Genomic DNA, 22951 nt, shown 5'->3' on the forward strand with positions numbered 1-22951 from the left:
GGGCGAAAAAAGGTAAAAAAATTCCAAAATTGAATGCTATAATCCACGCTTTTTGAGGAATTTTGAGGTTACGGGGTCCGGTGGCCAAAAGTCTTGAGACCCTAGGAGATACATCTTAGGGCCATATAATGACGTATGGAACCATATATGACCCTTATATGTTGTACAAAATAGCCGTGGTTGGCTTCAGTTTACGAAATCGGTGCAAATTTGTAACGGGTAAATTGACCATTTTAAGGCATATTGGATGGTTCCACCCACTCAATTCGACTCCAGGAGGGTATTAGGAACCATGGTAAACATTTCGGCAATTTTTATTTTCGGGCGAAAAAAGGTCAAAAAATTCCAAAATTGGAGGTTTTAATCCAAGCTTCTTGAGAAATTTTTAGGTTACGGGGCTCGGTGGCGAAAAGTCTGGGGACCTTAGGGGATACATCTTAGGGTCATATAATGACGTTTGGAACCATATATGACCATTATATGTTGCCATAAATGTCCGTGGTAGGGTTGAGGTCACGATATCGGTGCAAGTTTGGAACTGGTAAATTGACTGTTTAAAGACATATTGAATGGTTGGACCCACCCAAATAGACTCCGAGGGTGTATTAGGGTCCATGGTAAGCATATTGGCATTTTTTATTTCCAAACGAAAAAAGATGAAAAAATTCCAAAATCGAAGGCTATAATCCACGCTTTTTGAGGAATTTGAGGTTACGGGGCCCGGTGGCGAAAAGTCTTGAGACCTTAGGGGATACATCTTAGGGTCATATAATGACGTTTTGAACCATATATTGCTGTTATATATTGTACATAATAGCCGTGGTAGGTTTCAGTTTACGAAATCGGTGCAAATTTAGAATGGGTAAATTGACCGTTTTAAGGTATATTGGTTGGTTCCACCCACTGAATTGGACTCTCGGAGGGTATTAGGAACCATGGTAAAAATCTCGGCAATTTTTATTTCCAGGCGAAAAAAGGTCAAAAAATTCCGAAATTGAAGACTATAATCCACTTTTTTGAGGAATTTTGAGGTTACGGGGCCCGGTGGCGAAAATTCTTGAGACCTTAGGGGATACATCTTAGGGTCAAATAATAAAGTTTGTAACCATATATGACCCATATATGTTGTACAAAATAGCCGTGGTGGGCTTCAGTTTACGAAATCTGTGCAAATTTGGAACGGGTAAATTGACCGTTTTAAGGCATAATGGATGGTTCCACCCACTCAATTGGACTCCCGGAGGGTATTACTAACCATGGTAAACATCGTGGCAATTTTTATTTCAGAGCGACAAAAGGTCGAAAAATTCCAAAATTGAAGGCTACAATCCACGCTTTTTGAGGAATTTTTAGGTTACGGGGCCTGGTGGCGAAAAGTCTTGAGACCTTAAAACTGTTAATTTACCCGTTCCAAATTTGCACTGATTTCGTAAACTGAAGTCCACAACGGCTATTTTGTACATTATATAAGGGTCATATATGGTACCTAACGTCATTATATGACCCTAAGATGTATCCCCTAAGGTCTCAAGACTTTTCGCAACCAGGCCCCGTAACCACAAAATTCCTCAAAAAGCGTGGATTATAGCCTTCAATTTTGGAATATTTAGACCTTTTTTCGCCCGGAAATAAAATTGTCGTGATGTTTACCATGGTTCTTATACCCTCCGGGAGTCCAATTCAGTGGGTGGAACCATCCAATATGCCTTAAAACGGTCAATTTACCCGTTTCAAATTTGCATCGATTTCGTAAACTGAAGCCTACCACGGCTATTTTGTACAACATATAAGGGTCAAATATGGTTCCAAACGCCATTATATGACCCTAAGATGTATGCCCTATGTTCTCAAGACATTTTGCCACCTGGCCCCGTAACCTCTAAATTCCTCAAAAACCGTGGATTATAGACTTCAATTTTGGAATTTTTAGACCTTTTTTCGCCTGGAAATAAAAATTTCCGACATGTTTACCATGGTTCATAATACCCTCCGGGAGTCCAATTGAGTGGGTGGAACCATCCAATATGCCTTAAAACGGTCAGTTTCCCTGTTCCAAATTTGCACCGATTTCTTAAACTGAAGCCTACCACGGCTATTTTGTACATCATATAAGGGTCATATATGGTACCAAACGTCATTATATGACCCTAAGATGTATCCCCTAAGGTCTCAAGACTTTTCGCCACCAGACCCCGTAACCTCAAAATTCCTCATAAAGCGTGGATTATGGCCTTCAATTTTGAAATTTTTTGACCTTTTATCCCCCGGAAATAAAAAATGCCGAGATGATTACCATGGAGCCTAATATTCCATGGGAGTCTATTTGGGTGGGTCCAACCATCCATTATTTCTTTTAACAATCAATTTACTCGTTCCAAACTTGCACCGATATCGTGACCTCAAACCTACCACGGCTATTTTGTACAACATATAATGGTCATATATGGTTCCAAACTTCATTATATGACCCTAAGATGTATCCCCTAAGGTCTCAAGACTTTTCGCCATCGGGCCCCGTAACCTCTAATTTCCTCAAAAAGCGTGGATTATAGCCTTTAATTTTGGAATTTTTTGACCTTTTTTCGCCCGGAAATAAAAATTGCCGAGATGTTTACCAAGGTTTCTACTACACTCCGGGAGTCCAATTGAGTGGGTGGAACCATCCAATATGCCTTAAAACGGTAAATTTACCCGTTCCAAATTTGCACCGATTTCGTAAACTGAAACCTACCACGGCTATTTTGTACAACATATAAGGGTCATATATGGTTCCAAACGTCAATATATGACCCTAAGATGTATCCCCTAAGGTCTCAAGACTTTTCGCCACCAGGCCCCGTAACCTCAAAATTCCTCAAAAAGCGTGGATTATAGCCTTAAATTTTGGAATTTTTTGACCTTTTTTCGCCAATACCCTCTGGGTATCCAATTGAGTGGGTGGAACCATCCAATATGCTTTAAACGGTTAATTTAACCGTTCCAAATTTGCACCGATTTCGTAAAATGAATCCTACCACGGCTATTTTGTACAACATATAAGAGTCATATATGGTTCCAATCGTCATTATATGACCCTAAGATGTACCCACTAAGACCTCAAGATTTTTCGACACCAGGCCCAGTAACCTCAAAATTCTTCAAAAAGCGTGGATTATAGCCGTCAATTTTGAAATTTTTTAACCTTTTTTCGCCGGAAATAAAATTTTTTTGACCATGCGAGTCTATTTGGGTGGGTCTAACCATCAAATATGCATTTGAACCGTCAACTTACCTGTTCCAAACTTGCACCGATATCGTGACCTCAAGCCTACCATGGACATTTATGGTAACATATATTAGTCATATATGGTTCCAAACGTAATTATATGACCCTAAGATGTATCCCTTAGGGTCTCTAGACTTTTCGCCACCGGGCTCCATAACCTCAAAATACCTCAAAAAGCGTTGATTATAACCTTCAATTTTGGAATTTTTTGACCTTTTTTCTCCCGGAAATAAAATATACCGAGATGTTTACCATGTCGCTTAATACCCTCCGAAAGTCCAATTGAGTGGGTGGAACCATCTAATATGCCTTAAAACAACAATTTACCCGTTCCAAATTTGCACCGATTTCGTAAACTGAAGCCTATAACGGCTGTTTTGTACAACATATAAGGGTCATATATGGTTCCAAACGTCATTATATGACCCTAAGATGTATCCCCTAAGGTCTCAAGACTTTTCGCCACCAGGCCCCGTAACCTCAAAATTCCTCAAAAAGCGTGGATTATAGCCTTCAATTTTGGAATTTTTTGACCTTTTTTCCCCCGGAAATAAAAAATACTGAGATGCTTACCATGGACCCTATTACACCATGGGAGTCTATTTGGGTGGGTCCAACCATCCAATATTTATTTAACAGTCAATTTACCCGTTCCAAACTTGCACCGATATCGTGACCTCAAACCTATCACGGACATTTATGGCAACATATAATGGTCATATATGGTTCCAAACTTCATTATATGACCCTAAAATGTATCCCCTAGGGTCTCAAGACTTTTCTCCACCGGGCCCCGTAACCTCTAATTCCTCAAAAAGCCTGGATTATAGCCTTCAATTTTGGAATTTTTTGACCTTTTTTCGCCCGGATTTAAAAATTGCCGAGATGTTTACCATGGTTCCTAATACACTTCGGGCGTCCAATTGAGTGTGTGGTACCATCCAATATGCCTTAAAAGGGTTAATTTACCGTTCCAAATTTGCACCGATTTCGTAAACTGAAACCTACCACGGCTATTTTGTACAACATATAAGGGTCATATATGGTTCCAAACGTCATTATATGACCCTAAGATGTATCCCCTAAGGTCTCAAGACTTTTCGCCACCGGGCCCTGTAACCTCAAAATTCCTCAAAAAGCGTTGATTATTATAGCCTTCAATTTTGGAATTTTTTGACCTTTTTTCGCCCGGAAATATAATTTACCGAGATGTTTACCATGGTTCCTAATACCCTCCGGGAGTCCAATTGAGTGGGTGGAACTATCCAATATGCTACCTTTCACGCCTTGGCTTAAGGACAGAACCTCGAGTAAAATATGGACTCCTTTGAGTGGTTGAAGAAGAAATTTTGAAGTGAAAAGGGTAGGTTAGTGTTTAGGTTAATAGCATAGAAGAGAGAAAATAATAATAATCGAATTCTGGTTGCCCCGTACATCAGAAATGAGGGGGTATTTAATAAGGAAAATGTGCTGAGGGGGCACACGGAACCCTAAAATGATAAAAACGCTAAAAACGTATCCCGTGACATGGCCAGACTGTACCGTGACACGGTCAGACTCTACCGTCAGACGGTACACTTTCCCTTGACGCGATACACTTTTGGAGTGACGTGGGAAATTTTCAGAAAACGGAATGAAAAACACGTTAAGGGTTTACGAGGAAAGGACACGGAACATCCTGTGTCACGACAGACCTCCCGTGTCACGGAAAGTCCCACCGTCAGACGAGATGGGTTCACGTGACACGGTCAGACTGTACCGTGACACGGTCCCTTCCTGTCCATTTTTCCGTCTAAATTCATTTTTAACCCTAATTTCTTTCGACTTTTTAAGTGCCGATTGATAATTTCAGGCTTTTTTCTGACTTTTATTATTCGGGCTAAAATAAGAAAATAATAAAATAAAAATAAATAAAATGTTTGGGCCAAAAATAATAATAAAATAATAAAGTAAAAAGGTTTGGGCTTAAAATTAATTAACAAGCTTGGGCTAAAATTAAAACTATACTTTTACCAAACATCAAGACTAATCCATAGACCTTTCAAAAATATGAATTTAATAAACTACGATTTTTTAAGCACTCTCGGGATTAAATACTAAACCCGACCAAAAGTGGCGATGAAAGGTTATTTATCATCGGGTTTGGTTTTGGCGAGACATTTTTAGGTGTCTATAGTTCCTAATACCCTCCAAGAGTCCAATTGAGTGGGTGGAACCATCCAATATGCTTTAAAAGGGTCCATTTACCCGTTCCAAATTTGCACCGATTTCGTAAACTGAAGCCTACCACAGCTATTTTGTACAACATATAAGGGTCATATATGGTTCCAAACGTCTTTATATGACCTTAAGATGTATCCCCTAAGGTCTCAAGACTTTTCTCCATCGGGCCCCGTAAGCTTAAAATTCCTCAAAAAGCGTGGATTATAGCCTTTAATTTTGGAACTTTTTGACCTTTTTTTGCCCGGAAATAAAAAATGCCGTGATCCTTACCATGGACCCTAATACACCCTGGGTGTCTATTTGGGTAGGTCCAACCATCCAATATGGCTTTAAACAGTCAATTTACCCTATCTAAACTTACACCGATATTGTGACCTCAAGCCTACCACGGCTATTTTGTACAACATATAAGGGTCATATATGGTTCCAAACGTCATTATATGATCCAAAGATGTATCCTCTAAGGTCTCAAGACTTTTCGCAACCGGGCCCCGTAACCTCAAAATTCCTCAAAAACCGTGGATTATAGCTTTCAATTTTGGAATTTTTTGACCTTTTTTCGCCTGGAAATAAAAAATTTCGTGATGCTTACCATGGACCCTAATACCCTCCTGGAGTCCAATTAAGTGGTTGGAACCATCCAATATGCCTTAAAACGGTCAATTTACCCGTTCCAAATTTGCACCGATTTCGTAAATTGAAGCTTACCACGGCTATTTTGTACAACATATAAGGGTCATATATGGTTCCAAACGTCATTATATGATCCTAAGATGTATCCCCTAAGGTCTCAAGACTTTTCGCCACCAGGCCCCGTAACCTCAAAATTCCTCAAAAAGCGTGGATTATAGCTTTCAATTTTGGAATTTTTTGACCTTTTTTCGCATGGAAATAAAAAATTTCGTGATGCTTACCATGGACCCTAATACCCTCCTGGAGTCCAATTGAGTGGTTGGAACCATCCAATATGCCTTAAAACGGTCAATTAACCCGTTCCAAATTTGCACCGATTTCGTAAACTGAAGCTTACCACGGCTATTTGGTACAACATATAAGGGTCATATATTGTTCCAAACGTCATTATATGACCCTAAGATGTATCCCCTAAGGTCTCAAGACTTTTCGCCACCGGGCCCCGTAACCTCAAAATTCCTCAAAAAGCGTGGATTATAGCTTTCAATTTTGGAATTTTTTGACCTTTTTTCGCATGGAAATAAAAAATTTCGTGATGCTTACCATGGACCCTAATACCCTCCTGGAGTCCAATTGAGTGGTTGGAACCATCCAATATGCCTTAAAACGGTCAATTTACCCGTTCCAAATTTGCACCGATTTCGTAAACTGAAGCTTACCACGGCTATTTTGTACAACATATAAGGGTCATATATTGTTCCAAACGTCATTATATGACCCTAAGATGTATCCCCTAAGGTCTCAAGACTTTTCGCCACCGGGCCCCGTAACCTCAAAATTCCTCAAAAAGCGTGGAATATAGCCTTCAATTTAGGAATTTTTTGACCTTTTTTCGCCCGAAAATAAAAATTGCTAAGATGCTTACCATGGTTCCTAATACCCTCCGTGAGTCCAATTGTGTTGGTGGAGACATCCAATATGCCTTAAAACGGTCAATTTACCTGTTCCAAATTTGCAACGATTTCGTAAACTGAAGCCTACCACAACTATTTTGTACAACATATAAAGGGTCATATATGGTTCCATACGTCATTATATGACCCTAAGATGTATCCCCTAAGGTCTCAAGACTTTTCGCCACCGGCCCCCGTAACTTTAAAATTCCTTAAAAAGCGTGGATTATAGCCTTCAATTTTGGAATTTTTTGAACTTTTTCCGCCTGGAAACAAAAATTGTCGAGATGCTTACCATGGTTCCTAATACCCTCCGTGAGTCCAATTGAGTGGTTGGAACCATCCAATATGCCTTAAAACGGTCAATTTACCCGTTTCAAATTTGCAACGATTTCGTAAACTGAAGCCTACCACAGTTATTTTGTACAACATATAAGGGTCATATATGGTTCCATACGTCATTATATGACCCTAAGATGTATCCCCTAAGGTCTCAAGACTTTTCGCCACCGGCCCCCGTAACTTTAAAATTCCTTAAAAAGCGTGGATTATAGCCTTCAATTTAGGAATTTTTTGAACTTTTTCCGCCCGGAAATAAATATTGTCGAGATGTTTACCATGGTTCCTAATACCCTCCGTGAGTCCAATTGCGTGGTTGGAACCATCTAATATGCCTTAAAACGGTCAATTTACCCGTTCCAAATTTGAACTGATTTCGTAAACTAAAGCCTACAACGGATATTTTGTACAACATATAAGGGTCATATATGGTTCCAAACGTCATTATATTACCCTAAGATGAATCCCCTAGCGTCTCAAGAGTTTTCGCCACCAGGCCCGGTAACCTCAAAATTCTCAAAAAGCGTAGATTATAGCCTTCAATTTTGTAATTTTTTGACCATTTTTCGCCCGGAAATAAAAAATGTCAAGACGCTTACCATGGACCCTAATACACCCTGGGAGTCTCTTTAGGTGGGTCCAACCATCCAATATGCCTATAAACAATCAATTTACCCGTTCCAAACTTGCACCGATATCGTGACCTCAATCCTACCACGGACAATTATGGAAACATATAATGGTCATATATAGTTCCAAACATAATTATATGACCCTAAGATGTATCTCCTCGGGTCTCAAGACTTTTCGCCACCGGGCCCCGTAACCTCAAAATTCCTCAAAAAGCATTGATTATAGTCTTCAATTTCTGAATTTTTTGACCTTTTTTCGCAAGAAAATAAAAATTGCTGAGATGTTTAACATGGTTCCCAATACCCTCTGAGAGTCCAATTGAGTGGGTGGAAACATCCAATATGCCTTAAAACGGTCAATTTACCCGTTCCAAATTTGCACCGATTTCGTAAACTGAAGCCTACCACGGCTATTATGTACAACATATAAGGGTCATATATGGTTCCAAACGTCATTATATGACCCTAAGATGTATCCCCTAAGGTCTCAAGACTTTTCGCCACCGGGCCCCGTAATCTAAAAATTCCTCAAAAAGCGTGGATGATAGCCTTCAATTTTGGAATTTTTTGAACTTTTTTTGCCCGGTAATAAAAATTGTCGAGATGTTAACCATGGTTCCTAATACCCTCCGGGAGTCCAATTGAGTGGGTGGAACCATCCAATATGCTTTAAAACAGTCAATTTACCCGTTCCAAATTTGCACTGATTTCGTAAACTGAAGCCAACCACGGTTATTTCTTACAACATATAAGGGTCATATATGGTTCCAAACATCATTATATTCCCCTAAGATGTATCCCCTAGGGTCTCAAGACCTTTCGCCACCTGGTCCCGTAACCTCTAAATTCCTCAAAAAGCGTGGACTATAGCCTTCAATTTTGTAATTTTTTGACCATTTTTCGCCCGAAAATAAAAAATGCCGAGATGCTTACCATGGACCTTAATACATCCTGGGAGTCTCTTTAGGTGGGTCCAACCATCCAATATGCCTTTAAACATTCAATTTACCCGTTCCAAATTTGCACCGATTTCGTGACCTCAAGCCTACCACGGATATTTATTGCAACATATAATGGTCATATATAGTTCGAAACGTCATTATATGACCCTAAGATGTATCCCCTAGGGTCTAAAGACTTTTTGCCACCGGGCTCCGTAACCTCAAAATACCTCAAAAAGCGTGGATTATAGCTTTCAATTTTGGAATTTTTTGACCTTCTTTCGCTAGAAAATAAAAATTGCTGAGATGTTTCACATAGTTCCTAATACCCTCCGAGAGTTCAATTGAGTGGGTGGAAACATCCAATATACCTTAAAACAGTCAATTTACCCGTTCCACTGAAGCGTACCACGGCTATTTTGTACAACATATAAGGGTCATATATGGTTCCAAACGTCATTATATGACCCTAAGATGTATCCTCTAAGGTCTCAAGACTTTTCGCCACCGGGCCCCGTAACCTCAAAATTCCTCAAAAAGCGTGGATTATAGCCTTTAATTTTGGAATTTTTTTACCTTTTTCGCCCGGAAAAAAAAATTGATTAGATGTTTACAATGGTTCCTAATACCCTCTGGGAGTCCAATTGATTGGGTGGAACCATCCAATATGCCTAAAAACGTTCAATTTACCCGTTCCAAAATTCCAAAATTGAAGGCTATATAATCAACGCTTTTTGAGGAATTTTGAGGTTACGGGGCCCGGTGGCGAAATGTCTTGAGACCTTAAGGGATACATCTTAGGGTCATATAAGGACGTTTGGAACCACATATGACCATTATATGTTGCCATAAATGTCCGTGGTAGACTTTAGGTCACGATATCGGTGCAAGTTTGGAACGGGTAAATTGACTGTTTAAAGGCATATTGGATGGTATGCTTTATTTCCAGGCGAAAAAAGGTCAAAAAATTCCAAAATTGAAGGCTTATAATCCACGCTTTTTGAGGAATTTTGAGGTTACGGGACCCGGTGGCAAATAGTCTTGAGACCTTAAGGGATACATCTTAGGGTCATATAATGACGTTTGGAACCATATTTGACCCTTATATGTTGTACAAAATAGCCGTGGTAGGCTTCAGTTTACGAAATCGGTGCAAATTTGGAACGGGTAAATTGACCGTTTTAAGACATATTGGATGGTTCCACCCACTCAATTGGACTCCCGGAGGGTATTAGGAACCACGGTGTACATCTCGGAAATTTTTATTTCTGGGTGAAAAAAGGTCAAAAAATTCCAAAATTGAAGGCTTTAATCCACGCTTTTTGAAAAATTTTGAGGTTACGGGGCCTGGTGGCGTAAATTTTTGAGACCCTAGGAGATACATCTTAGGGTCATATAATGATGTATGGAACCATATATGACCATTATATGTTGCTATAAATGTCCGTGGTAGGCTTGAGGTCACGATATCGGTGCAAGTTTGGAACGGGTAAACTGACTATTTAAAGGCATATTGGATGGTTGGACCCACCAAAATAGAATCGAAGGTTTAATTAGGGTCCACGGTAAGCATCTCGACATTTTTTATTTCCGGGCGAAAAAAGGTCATAAAATTCCAAAATTATAGGCTATCCACGCTTTTTGAAGAATTTTGAGGTTACGGGACCCAGTTGCGAAAAGTCTTGAGACCTTAGGGGATACATCTTAGGGTCATATAATGACGTTTGGAACGATATATGACCCTTATATGTTGTACAAAATAGCCGTGGTAGGCTTCAGTTTACGAAATCAGTGTAAATTTGGAACGGGTAAATTGACCGTTTTAAGGCATATTGGATGGATCCACCCACTCAATTGGACTCCCGGAGGGTATTAGGAACTATGGTAAACATCTCGGTAATTTTTATTTCCAGGCGAAAAAAGGTATAAAAATTCCGGAAAATTTGTCAGAAAAAAACTTTTTAAATGGCTCATTTTGCAAGAAAAAACCTTTTAAAGGATTCTTTGTTAAAAAAAACCACTACGATCACTTTTTTTGTTGAATGAAACCTGGACGCTCTTTTATGACATTGACTAAGACTTTCAAGCGTTGACTCCCTTATTTTTCTACTTGCTGCCTTTTGTTTTGTTAATTGAACTCCCCCTTTTATTTCTTCTCCTAATTTTCAGTTGAAACTGTTTCCTTTGTATTCTCTCTCTCCTCTCTTCTTCTCCATGATTGCTCTGCAACAATATCACATCAAATTGGGTTTCTCTCTTTCTCTCTCTCAGCTCGCCATAAATACTTGATCAATAAATTGAGGTAAGTGTAAAGTAATCACTTTTAAACACGAAAATCGCCCTAAAAAATTGGGGTTTTACTGTGTTCAAGACAAGAAAACTTTCTGAATATTTTTACTGTTTTCAACGGGTAAAGGATGAAGGAAGATGACGCTTGGAAGCAAATCAACGTTGCCCAATTACAAACTCATGTATGTTCTTCATTTGCTCAATTTGCATTTAAAATGTTAGGATTTATCGCCAAAAATTGACATAAATCAAACGTAATTAACCTAATTGTTGTTGATTGTTTGATGATTTTGAATTATGTTGGCTTAAATGATACATGCAAGCTTGTTTTGATTTCTCAAAATTTTTGATTGGAGTTGTGAATTGTTGCCCTAGATTGTTGAATTTCTGGAATTTTGTTTTTGTTGGTGTGTTTGTTAGGTTTGGAGATTTGATGACTACAACTGTGAAACAACTTGATGATGAACACTAATTTACCAATTAATTGATCTGATTTTTGGGGAAAAGATGGTCTAATTTGGAATTCAGTGATTTGGAGAGGGCTTTCCTAGACTATATAAGTGGGAAATAAGGGAGCTAAAAAGAGGAGGGATAATCAACCAACTGTAGACTGCAAGTAGGAAAATAAGGGAGTCAACGACTGAAAGTCTCGGTCAATGCCGGAAAAGAGGGCTCAGGTTTCATTCAACAAAAAAGTGATCGTGGTGGTTTTTTTTTACAAAAAATGCTTTAACAGGTTTTTTCTTGCAAAATGAGCCATTAAAAAGGTTTTTTCTGTCAAATTTGCCAAAAATTCCAAAAATTGAAGGCTATGATCCACGCTTTTAGAAGAATTTTCAGGTAACGGGGCCCGGTGGCGAAAAGTCTTGAGACCCTAGGGGATACATCTTAGGGTAATATAATGACGTTTGGAACCATATATGACCATTATATGTTGCCATAAATGTCCGTGGTAGGCTTGAGGTCACGATATCGGTGTAAGTTTGGAACGGGTAAATTGAATGTTTTAAGGCCTATTGGATGGTAAGACCCACCCAAATAGACTCCCAGGGTGTATTAGGGTCCATAGTAAGCATCTCGGCATTTTTTATTTTCGGGCGAAAAAAGGACTAAAAATTCCTAAATTGAAAGCTATAATCCACGCTTTTTGAGGAATTTTGAGGTTACGGGGCCCGGAGGCGAAAAGTCTTGAGACCTTAGGGGATACATCTTAGGGTCATATACCATATATGACCCTTATATGTTGTACAAAATAGCCGTGGTAGGCTTTAGTTTACGAAATCGGTGCAAATTTGGAACGCGTAAATTGACTGTTTAAAGGCATATTGGATGGTTGGACCCACCCAACTAGACTACCGGGGTGTATTAGGGTCCATGGTAAGCATCTCGACAATTTTTATTTTCGGGAAGGAAAGGTCAAAAAATTCCAAAATTGAAGGCTATAAATCCACGCTTTTTGAGGAATTTTGAGGTTACGGGGCCCGGTGGCGAAGAGTCTTGAGACCCTAAGGGATACGTGTTAGGGTCATATAAGGACGTTTGGAAACATATATGACCATTATATGTTGCCATAAATTTTCGTGGTAGGCTTGAGGTCACGATATCGGTGTAAGTTTGGAACGGGTAAATTGACTGTTTAAAGGCATATTGGATGGTAAGAGCCACCCAAATAGACTCCCAGGGTGTATTAGGGTCCATGATTTCGTAAACTGAAGCCTACCACGGCTATTTTGTACAACATATAAGGGTCATATATGGTATATGACCCTAAGATGTATCCCCTAAGGTCTCAAGACTTTTCGCCACCAGGACCCGTAACTTCAAAATTCCTCAAAAAGCGTGGATAATAGCCTTCAATTTTGGAATTTTTTGACTTTTTTTCGACTGGAAATAAAAATTGCCGAGATTTTTACCATGGTTTCTTATACCCTCCGGGAGTACAATTGAGTGGGTGGAACCATCCAATATGCCATAAAACGGTCAATTTACCCGCTCCAAATTTGCACCGATTTCGTAAACTAAAGCCTACCACGGCTATTTTGTAGAACATATAAGGGTCATAGATGGTTCCAAACGTCATTATATGACCCTAAGATGTATCCCCTAAGGTCTCAAGACTTTTCGCCACCGGGACCCGTGATTTCAAAATTCCTCAAAAAGCGTGGATAATAGCCTTCTATTTTGGAATTTTTTGACTTTTTTTCGCCTGGAAATAAAAATTGCCGAGATGTTTACCATGGTTTCTAATACCCTCCGGGAGTCCAATTGAGTGGGTGGAACCATCCAATATGCCATAAAACGGTCAATTTACCCGTTCCCAATTTACACCGATTTCGTAAACTGAAGCCTACCACGGCTATTTTGTACAACATATAAGGGTCATATATGGTTCCAAACGTGATTATATGTCCCTAAGATGTATGCCCCTAAGGTCTCAAGAATTTTTCACCACCGGACTCCGTAACCTCAAAATTCCTCAAAAAGGGTAGATTATAGCCTTCAATTTTGGAATTTTTTGACCTTTTTTCACCGTAAATAAAAATTTCCGAGATGTTTACCATGGGTCTTAAGACCCTCCGGGGATCCAATTGAGTTGGTGGAACCATCCAATAAGCTTTTACAAAGTCAATTTATCCATTCCAAACTTGCACGGATATCGTGAACTCAAGCCTACCACGGACATTTATGGCAACATTTAATGGTCATATATGGTTCCAAACGTCATTATATCACCCTAAGATGTATCCCCTATGGTGTCAAGACTTTTCGCCACAGGGCCCCGTAACCTCAAAATTCCTCAAAAAGCGTGGATTATACCCTTCAATATTGGAATTTTTTAACCTTTTTTCGCTCGGAAATAAAATTTGCAGAGATGTTTACCATGGTTTCTAATACCCTCCAGAAGTCCAATTGAGTGGGTGGAACCATCTTATATGCTTTAAAACGATCAATTTATCCGTTCCAAATTTGCTCCGATTTCTTAAACTGAAGCCTACCACGGCTATTTTGAACAACATATAAGGGTCATATATGGTTCCAAACGTCATTATATGACCCTAAGATGTATCCCCTAAGGTCTCAAGACTTTTCGCCATCGGGCCCCGTAACCTCAAAACCCTCAAAAAGCGTGGATTATAGCCTTCAATTTTGGAATTTTTTGACCTTTTTTCGCCCAAAAAAAAAATTGCCGAGATGTTTACAACGGTTCCTAATACCCTCCGGGAGTACAATTGAGTGGGCGGAACCAACCAATATGCCTTAAAACGGTCAATTTACCATTTCCAAATTTGCACAAATTTCGTAAACTGAAGCCTACCACGGCTATTTTGTACAACATATTATTGTCGTATATGGTTCCAAACGTCATTATATCACCCTAAGATGTATCTCCTATGGTCTCAAGACTTTTCGCGACTAGGCCCCGTAACCTCAAAATTCCTCAAAAAGCGTGGATTATACCCTTCAATTTTGGAATTTTTTGACCTTTTTTCGCCCGGAAATAAAAATTGCAGAGATGTTTACCATGGTTTCTAATACCCTCCAGGAGTCCAATTTAGTGGGTGGAACCATCCAATATGCCTTAGAACGATCAATTTACCCGTTCCAAATTTGCACCGATTTCATAAACTGAAGCCTACCACGGCTATTTTGTACAACATATAATGGTCATATATGCTTCCAAATTTCATTATATGACCCTAAGATGTATCCCCTAAGGTCTCAAGACTTTTCGCCACCGGGCCCCGTAACCTCAAAATTCCTCAAAAAGCGTGGATTATAGCCTACAATTTTGGAATTTTTTGACCTTTTTTCGCCCAAAAATAAAAATTGCCGAGATGTTTACAACGGTTCCTAATACCCTCCGGGAGTACAATTGAGTGGGCGGAACCATCCAATATGCCTTAAAACGGTCAATTTACCATTTCCAAATTTGCACAAATTTCGTAAACTGAAGCCTACCACGGCTATTTTGTACAACATATTATTGTCATATATGGTTCCAAACGTCATTATATCACCCTAAGATGTATTTTCTATGGTCTCAAGACTTTTCGCGACTAGGCCCCGTAACCTCAAAATTCCTCAAAAAGCGTGGATTATACCCTTCAATTTTGGAATTTTTCGACCTTTTTTCGCCCGGAAATAAAAATTGCAGAGATGTTTACCATGGTTTCTAATACCCTCTAGGAGTCCAATTTAGTGGGTGGAACCATCATATATGCCTTAAAACGGTCAATTTACCCGTTCCAACTTTGCACTGATATCGTAAACTAAAGCCTACCACGGCTATTTTGTACAACATATAAGGGTCATATATGGTTCCTAACGTCATTATATCACCCTAATATGTATCCCTTATGGTCTAACGACTTTTCGCCACCAGGCCCCGTAACCTCAAAATTCCTCAAAAAGCGTGGATTATATGCCTTAAGTTTTGGAATATTTTGACCGTTTTTGGCCAAGAAATAAAAAATGCCGAGATACTTACCATGGACCCTAATACACCATGGGAGTCTATTTGGGAGGGTCCAACCATCCAATATGCCTTTAAATAGTCAATTTACCCGTTCCAAACTTGCACCGATATCGTGACCTCAAGCCTACCACGGGCATTTATGGAAATATATAATGGTTATATATGGTTCCAAACGTCTTTATATCACCCTAAGATGTATCCCCTATGGTCTCAAGAGTTTTCGTCACCGGACCTTGTAACCTCAAAATTCCTCAAAAAGCGTGGATTATATCCTTTAATTCTTAAATTTTTTGAGCTTTTTTCGCCTGGAAATAAAAATTGCTGAGATGTTTACCATGATTCCTAATACCCTCCGGGAGTCCAATTGAGTGGGTGGAACCATCCAATATGCCTTAAAACGGTCAATTTACCCGTTCCAAATTTGCACCGATTTCGTAAACTGAAGCCTACCACGGCTATTTTGTACAACATATAAGGGTCATCTATGGTTCCAAACGTCATTATATGACCCTAAGTTGTATCCCCTAAGGTTTCAAGACTTTACGCCACCAGGCCCTGTAACCTCAAAATTCCTCAAAAAACGTGGATTATAGCCTTCAATTTTGGAATTTTTTGACCTTTTTTCGCCCGGAAATAAAAATTGCCGAGATGTTTACCGTGGTTCCTAATACCCTCCGGGAGTCCAATTGAGTGGGTGGAACCATCCAATATGCCTTAGAACGATCAATTTACCCGTTCCAAATTTGCACCGATTTCATAAACTGAAGCCTACCACGGCTATTTTGTACAACATATAATGGTCATATATGCTTCCAAATTTCATTATATGACCCTAAGATGTATCCCCTAAGGTCTCAAGACTTTTCGCCACCGGGCCCCGTAACCTCAAAATTCCTCAAAAAGCGTGGATTATAGCCTACAATTTTGGAATTTTTTGACCTTTTTTCGCCCAAAAATAAAAATTGCCGAGATGTTTACAACGGTTCCTAATACCCTCCGGGAGTACAATTGAGTGGGCGGAACCATCCAATATGCCTTAAAACGGTCAATTTACCATTTCCAAATTTGCACAAATTTCGTAAACTGAAGCCTACCACGGCTATTTTGTACAACATATTATTGTCATATATGGTTCCAAACGTCATTATATCACCCTAAGATGTATTTTCTATGGTCTCAAGACTTTTCGCGACTAGGCCCCGTAACCTCAAAATTCCTCAAAAAGCGTGGATTATACCCTTCAATTTTGGAATTTTTCGACCTTTTTTCGCCCGGAAATAAAAATTGCAGAGATGTTTACCATGGTTTCTAATACCCTCTAGGAGTCCAATTTAGTGGGTGGAACCATCATATATGCCTTAAAACGGTCAATTTACCCGTTCCAACTTTGCACTGATATCGTAAACTAAAGCCTACCACGGCTATTTTGTACAACATATAAGGGTCATATATGGTTCCTAACGTCATTATATCACCCTAATATGTATCCCTTATGGTCTAACGACTTTTCGCCACCAGGCCCCGTAACCTCAAAATTCCTCAAAAAGCGTGGATTATATGCCTTAAATTTTGGAATATTTTGACCGTTTTTGGCCAAGAAATAAAAAATGCCGAGATGCTTACCATGGACCCTAATACACCATGGGAGTCTATTTGGGAGGGTCCAACCATCTAATATGCTATTAAATAGTCAATTTACCCGTTCCAAACTTGCACCGATATCGTGACCTCAAGCCTACCACGGGCATTTATGGCAATATATAATGGTCATATATGGTTCCAAACGTCATTATATCACCCTAAGATGTATCCCCTATGGTCTCAAGACTTTTCGTCACCGGACCTTGTAACCTCAAAATTCCTCAAAAAGCGTGGATTATATCCTTTAATTTTTAAATTTTTTGAGCTTTTTTCGCCTGGAAATAAATTGCTGAGATGTTTACCATGATTCCTAATACCCTCCGGGAGTCCAATTGAGTGGGTGGAACCATCCAATATGCCTTAAAACGGTCAATTTACCCGTTCCAAATTTGCACCGATTTCGTAAACTGAAGCCTACCACGGCTATTTTGTACAACATATAAGGGTCATCTATGGTTCCAAACGTCATTATATGACCCTAAGATGTATCCCCTAAGGTTTCAAGACTTTACGCCACCAGGCCCTGTAACCTCAAAATTCCTCAAAAAACGTGGATTATAGCCTTCAATTTTGGAATTTTTTGACCTTTTTTCGCCCGGAAATAAAAATTACCGAGATGTTTACCGTGGTTCCCAATACCCTCCGGGAGTCCAATTGAGTGGGTGGAACCATCCAATATGCCTTAGAACGATCAATTTACCCGTTCCAAATTTGCACCGATTTCATAAACTGAAGCCTACCACGGCTATTTTGTACAACTTTTAATGGTCATATATGCTTCCAAATTTCATTATATGACCCTAAGATGTATCCCCTAAGGTCTCAAGACTTTTTGCCACCGGGCCCCGTAACCTCAAAATTCCTCAAAAAGCGTGGATTATAGCCTTCAATTTTGGAATTTTTTGACCTTTTTTCGCACGGAAATAAAAAATGCTGAAATGCTTACCATGGACCCTAATACACCTTGGGAGTCTATTTGGTTGGGTCTAACCATCCAATATGCCTTTAAACAGTCTATTTACCTGTTCCAAACTTGCACCGATATCGTGACCTCAAGCTTAATACGGACATTTATGGCAACATATTATATATGGTTCCAAACGTCATTATATGACCCTAAGATGTATCCCTAGGGTCTCATGACTTTTCGCCAACGGGCCCCGTAACCTCAAAATTCCTCAAAAAGCGTGGATTATAGGCTTAAATTTTAGAATTTTTTGACCTTTTTTCGCCTGGAAATAAAAATTGTCGAGATGTTGACCTTTTTTCGCCCGGAAGTAAAAATTGCACAAGGTGTCATTAGGTTACCACCCCGGGATGTGAACTCCTAACTTGTTGTGCTATTTGTGCCAATTGATTCTCACTTATCTTGTTGTGCGCTTGAAGTTGTTGGATGTTCGCTTGCATATCCGCGTTCCTTCTTCCTTGTTGTGCAATGAAGGTCTCAAGTGCGGCTTCAAGACTAGACTTTTGAGGAGGTGGGGGAGCGGGTTGGTTATATTATTGCCTTTGTTGGTCTTGGTTGGGATGGCGAAATGGAGCTTGTCGGTTTTGAGAGTGAGGTTGGTTGTAGTTGTACACTACTAGAAAACAGGAAAATAGCGACGGACTGGTTCCGACGGACCCATTATTCCGTCAGAGAATCGAATTTTCCCACGGATTTTAATTCCGTCGGTTATTTATGACGAATTTTACTAATCCGTCAGAAATTTACGACGGAATAATAATCCGTCGGAATATATGTGTTTTCCGACGGATTCATAGTCCGTCGGAAAATATATATATTTTTTTTAAAGAAACTTAAAGCTTTAGAAACCCTAACAACTCCCTCTTCTCCATCAGTCGCTTTTCTTTCCTCTCCTTCTCTCTCCCCTCTTTCCTCCTATTCTCTATCTCCTCTCCTTTTCCCTCTCCGTTCTCACTCCTCTTTCCTGCTCATTCTCTCTCTGTTCTCCTCTCGTCATTCCCTCTCCGTTCTCCTTCTTTTCTCTGGTCGTTTTCTGCTCGTGCTCTGCTCCTCTATCTCGTTCTCTTCTTCCTTCTCTCTACTCCTCTATCTCGTTCTCTTCTTCTTTCCTGCTCGTTTTCTGCTCGTGCTCTGCTCGTTAACTTGCTCCTCCTCTCTAACCAGTAACCACCGACATCAAGACAAACACCAGCAGCACCGACATCAATAACACCATCACCGGCATCTACATCAACAACAATTTTAATTTTTTTCGCCCTTTTGCTTTATTCTCATGTTGATAACAGAGGTTTTCAGGTCAAATTCGACCATGAAAACTCTATATCTAGAGTTTTCATGGTCGAATTTGGCCTCTTAAACCCGATTTCGAGGTCATGTGTGGTCGAATTAAGGTATGTATTTTTTTTTTCAATTTTCTTTCTATAATTTTTTTTTTAATTTTTGTTGGTGATTCTGTTATTCGACGGCCACGGTGGTGGTGGTTTGCTTAGGTTGGGGGATTCGGCGGACGGTGGTGGTGGTCTAATTGTTGTGGTAAGTGTAGTAGATCTATAATTTTTTTTATCATTTGTTTTCAATTTTTTTTGTTCTGAATTTTATCTTGTTTTACCTTCTATTTTCATTTTTTTTTCGGGTTTCTGGTTGATTATCTTATTAGGAATTTTATTTTATTTTCTTTTTTTTTTTAATTTTTGGGTTGCGATTTTGTTTATGCAGTGGCAGTGGTGGTTTTAGGTGGATGTTGGGGGTGGTTTGTTAGGTGGGGTGGTAGATCTGGGCTCGTTAGTGTGGGTTAGGGTAAGTTGGATAGGGGTTCCGGTGGTTGGAGGTGGGTGATATGCCGTGCCGGTGGTGGCGCGGCCTTTTTTTTTTAAGTTTGTAAAAACATTTTCCAACGGAATTTCCGGGTGCTGAAAAACCACCGGAATTTTGGGGTGGTTCTGATGGAATTTTTCCGTCGGAATTGAGCCTTTTTCTAGTAGTGGTTTTAGGGTTGGTTTTGGCCTTGATTGTAGCTATTTTGGGGGGGCCCTTGGTTTTGTTGCTTCCATCCCATACCTTTTTGGGGTTTCCAACCTTGATTGTAGGATTGGGGGTATGGCTCATTTCTTTGCCCAATTGCCGCCGCTTGCTCTTGGTTAGTTGAGTTGCAATAAGAGGACATATGATCGTTTCCTCCACAAGTCTCACAAGACATGACTTGTTGTGAGGTAGAGTTTGGAGATGTAAGAGTGGCTTGATCTAGCTTATGAGCTAGCATGTCAAACTTTGATTCATTAAGGTCTATTGCACTAAGATCGTGGATTCCGGCCTTCTTTACTTGAGGTTGCTTCTATCACCCCGATATGCGTAGTGCTTAGCCACTTCTTCAATCATTTTATATGCTTCATCTACCGATAGCTTTTTAAGGCTACCACCGGCCCTGTTATAAAGATTGGCTCTTGAAGTAGGAGTAAGACCATCATAAAAGCTTTGAACAATGATCCATGATGTGAAACCATGGTGTGGGCATTTTCTAGTGTAGTCGTTGAAACGCTCCCAAGCTTCACTCAAAGTCTCATCAATCTCTTGGTTGAAATTGGTGATTTTCCTCCTTAGCTCGACGGTCTTTTCGGGTGGACTATATTTACCAAGGAAAGCTCTAGTGACTTCATCCCATGTTGTCAATGATCCCTCTTCCACCGTTCTCAACCAATGCTTTTCCTTGTCACGGAGGGAGAATTGAAACATGTGCATACGGATGAACTCTTCCGTAATGTTGTTTTGCTTGATGGTGGTGCACAATTCGAGAAAGTTGTCCAAATGAGCAAAAGGACACTCATGAGAACTCCCACCAAATTGATCACCTTGTATCATACGGATGAGTTGAGGCAATAGCTCAAAATTGTTTGCATTAGTGGTGGGGAGACGTATGCCACTCCGAAGTGTGAAGGCATTGGGGTGGTCATAATCGCGTAGCAATGGTGGAGGAGGATTGATGTCACCTATGTTCTCTTCTTCGTTGGTTGAAAATATTTCTTCCGGATCCGAATCCTAATACACAATGGAGAACTCGGGTGTGCCGTGCAAAAGTCTCCTGACATTTCTCAAAGTCCTATTTAGCTCCGGATCAACAGGAATAAGCGGTGATTGCTTACTCTTCCGTGTCATGCAAAGTCAAACAAAGCTAAGAAAAACGTTAGCAATGACTATCACAAGATGAAAACACAAATATACACAAATAAAAAAGAAAAATTATGATACAAAAATTCACACACTTCGACTCATTCAACAATAATACATTCAATGTGACTTTGCCTCCCCAGCAACGGCGCCAAAAATTTGATAGGCCGTCGTTGAGCCACCAAAGAATAAGTCCTATCTTGGTCTCACTAGCTAATAGCAAGGGTAAGAAAGGGTCGAACCCAAGAGAGGCGTTGAATCAACCACCGAAATACTACCACATAAATAAGCTAAGCGAAGTCGAAGTTGGTTTGGTTTTGTATAACAAGTACTAGTTCTAGTTAACTAAAGCTAGGGGAAATTAACAATATTTAGAGGATTCTAGGGCTCGGGTTATACCATTCAACTTCTTCACAAATCACGATTAGCATGCATAAATAAGGTAAAATAAGGGGTATAATAGGGGAAATCATCTAAAGCACCCAACTACTCTCTCAAGCTAGAGGGATTACTTGAATCATGAATACAACCTACTCTCATGGTTACAAAGCATAAAACAAGTGTTAAAGCATAATCACGATGACATAAACATTCCCTTAACTAGAAATTCCATTCTCATGGCATTTCAAGTCAATCAAGCATAAGGGAGCTAACTTAAGTTCATTTCTCGATCCTTCGTTGAAAAAGCTTGGATAATAGTTCTAGCAATGGCTATATATAAGAACTAAGCAATTAAACCACTTAAACTCAACTAATTAACACCCAACAAGTACCAAATTAGCACATGCAACAAGTAATTAGTGACTACATTCAGGGTTCTACCCAAACCCTAGAAAATTAGACTACTCAAAATCCATGGAGATTAAAGCAATTAAGGATTTCAAACAACTCATGAGCATAATTAAACTAAGAATTAAGCTAATTAACAATATAAACATACAAGAATCAAGCAAATAATTAACAACAAAGCAAGAAGAAATAGGGAAAAAAGTAAGAAAAATATTATTAGAAGCTTGAACTTGAATAACAATGGTGGAGATTGTCTTCTACAATGATTGAGATTGAAAATTCCAAGCTAATAATTAAAATCTAACTAATGATTTGAGAGTATTTGTGTTTCTACAAATAAAACTAAGAGGAAGCACTAAAAACTTGGATGCCGTACAATTGAGCCCAAGGGGGTATTTATATGACCCTCAAATAAAAAGGACAGAGAAAACGAGAGTCGGGAATTTCAGCAAGTGCGCACGGACGTGCCAGAGGTGGCACAGACGTGCAGCCTAAGTGGCACGGACGTGCCACCCTAAGCACGGCCGTTCAGATTTGGGCAGTAGCTTAAACTTGGGCCAGGTGAACTGCACGGGCGTGCAGCTTATGGCACGGACGTGCTGGCTAAGCTGTACGGACGTGCTGAAGCCTTGCACGTCCG

The 22951-nt window shown here is 39.7% G+C and overlaps 1 non-coding gene across 1 annotated transcript; it reads left to right on the top strand.

The window, feature by feature from the left end:
• The first annotated feature begins 20854 nt into the window (after positions 1-20854).
• LOC145621820 (small nucleolar RNA R71) lies at positions 20855-20961 on the top strand. Its single transcript, XR_014108615.1, has one exon. It is a non-coding gene; the product is annotated as a small nucleolar RNA R71 (small nucleolar RNA).
• Positions 20962-22951: the final 1990 nt, after the last annotated feature.

The sequence above is a fragment of the Chenopodium album genome, chromosome 27 (assembly GCF_948465745.1).
Source record: "Chenopodium album chromosome 27, dcCheAlbu1.1, whole genome shotgun sequence".
In the NCBI taxonomy this organism is placed as follows: Eukaryota; Viridiplantae; Streptophyta; class Magnoliopsida; order Caryophyllales; family Amaranthaceae; genus Chenopodium; species Chenopodium album.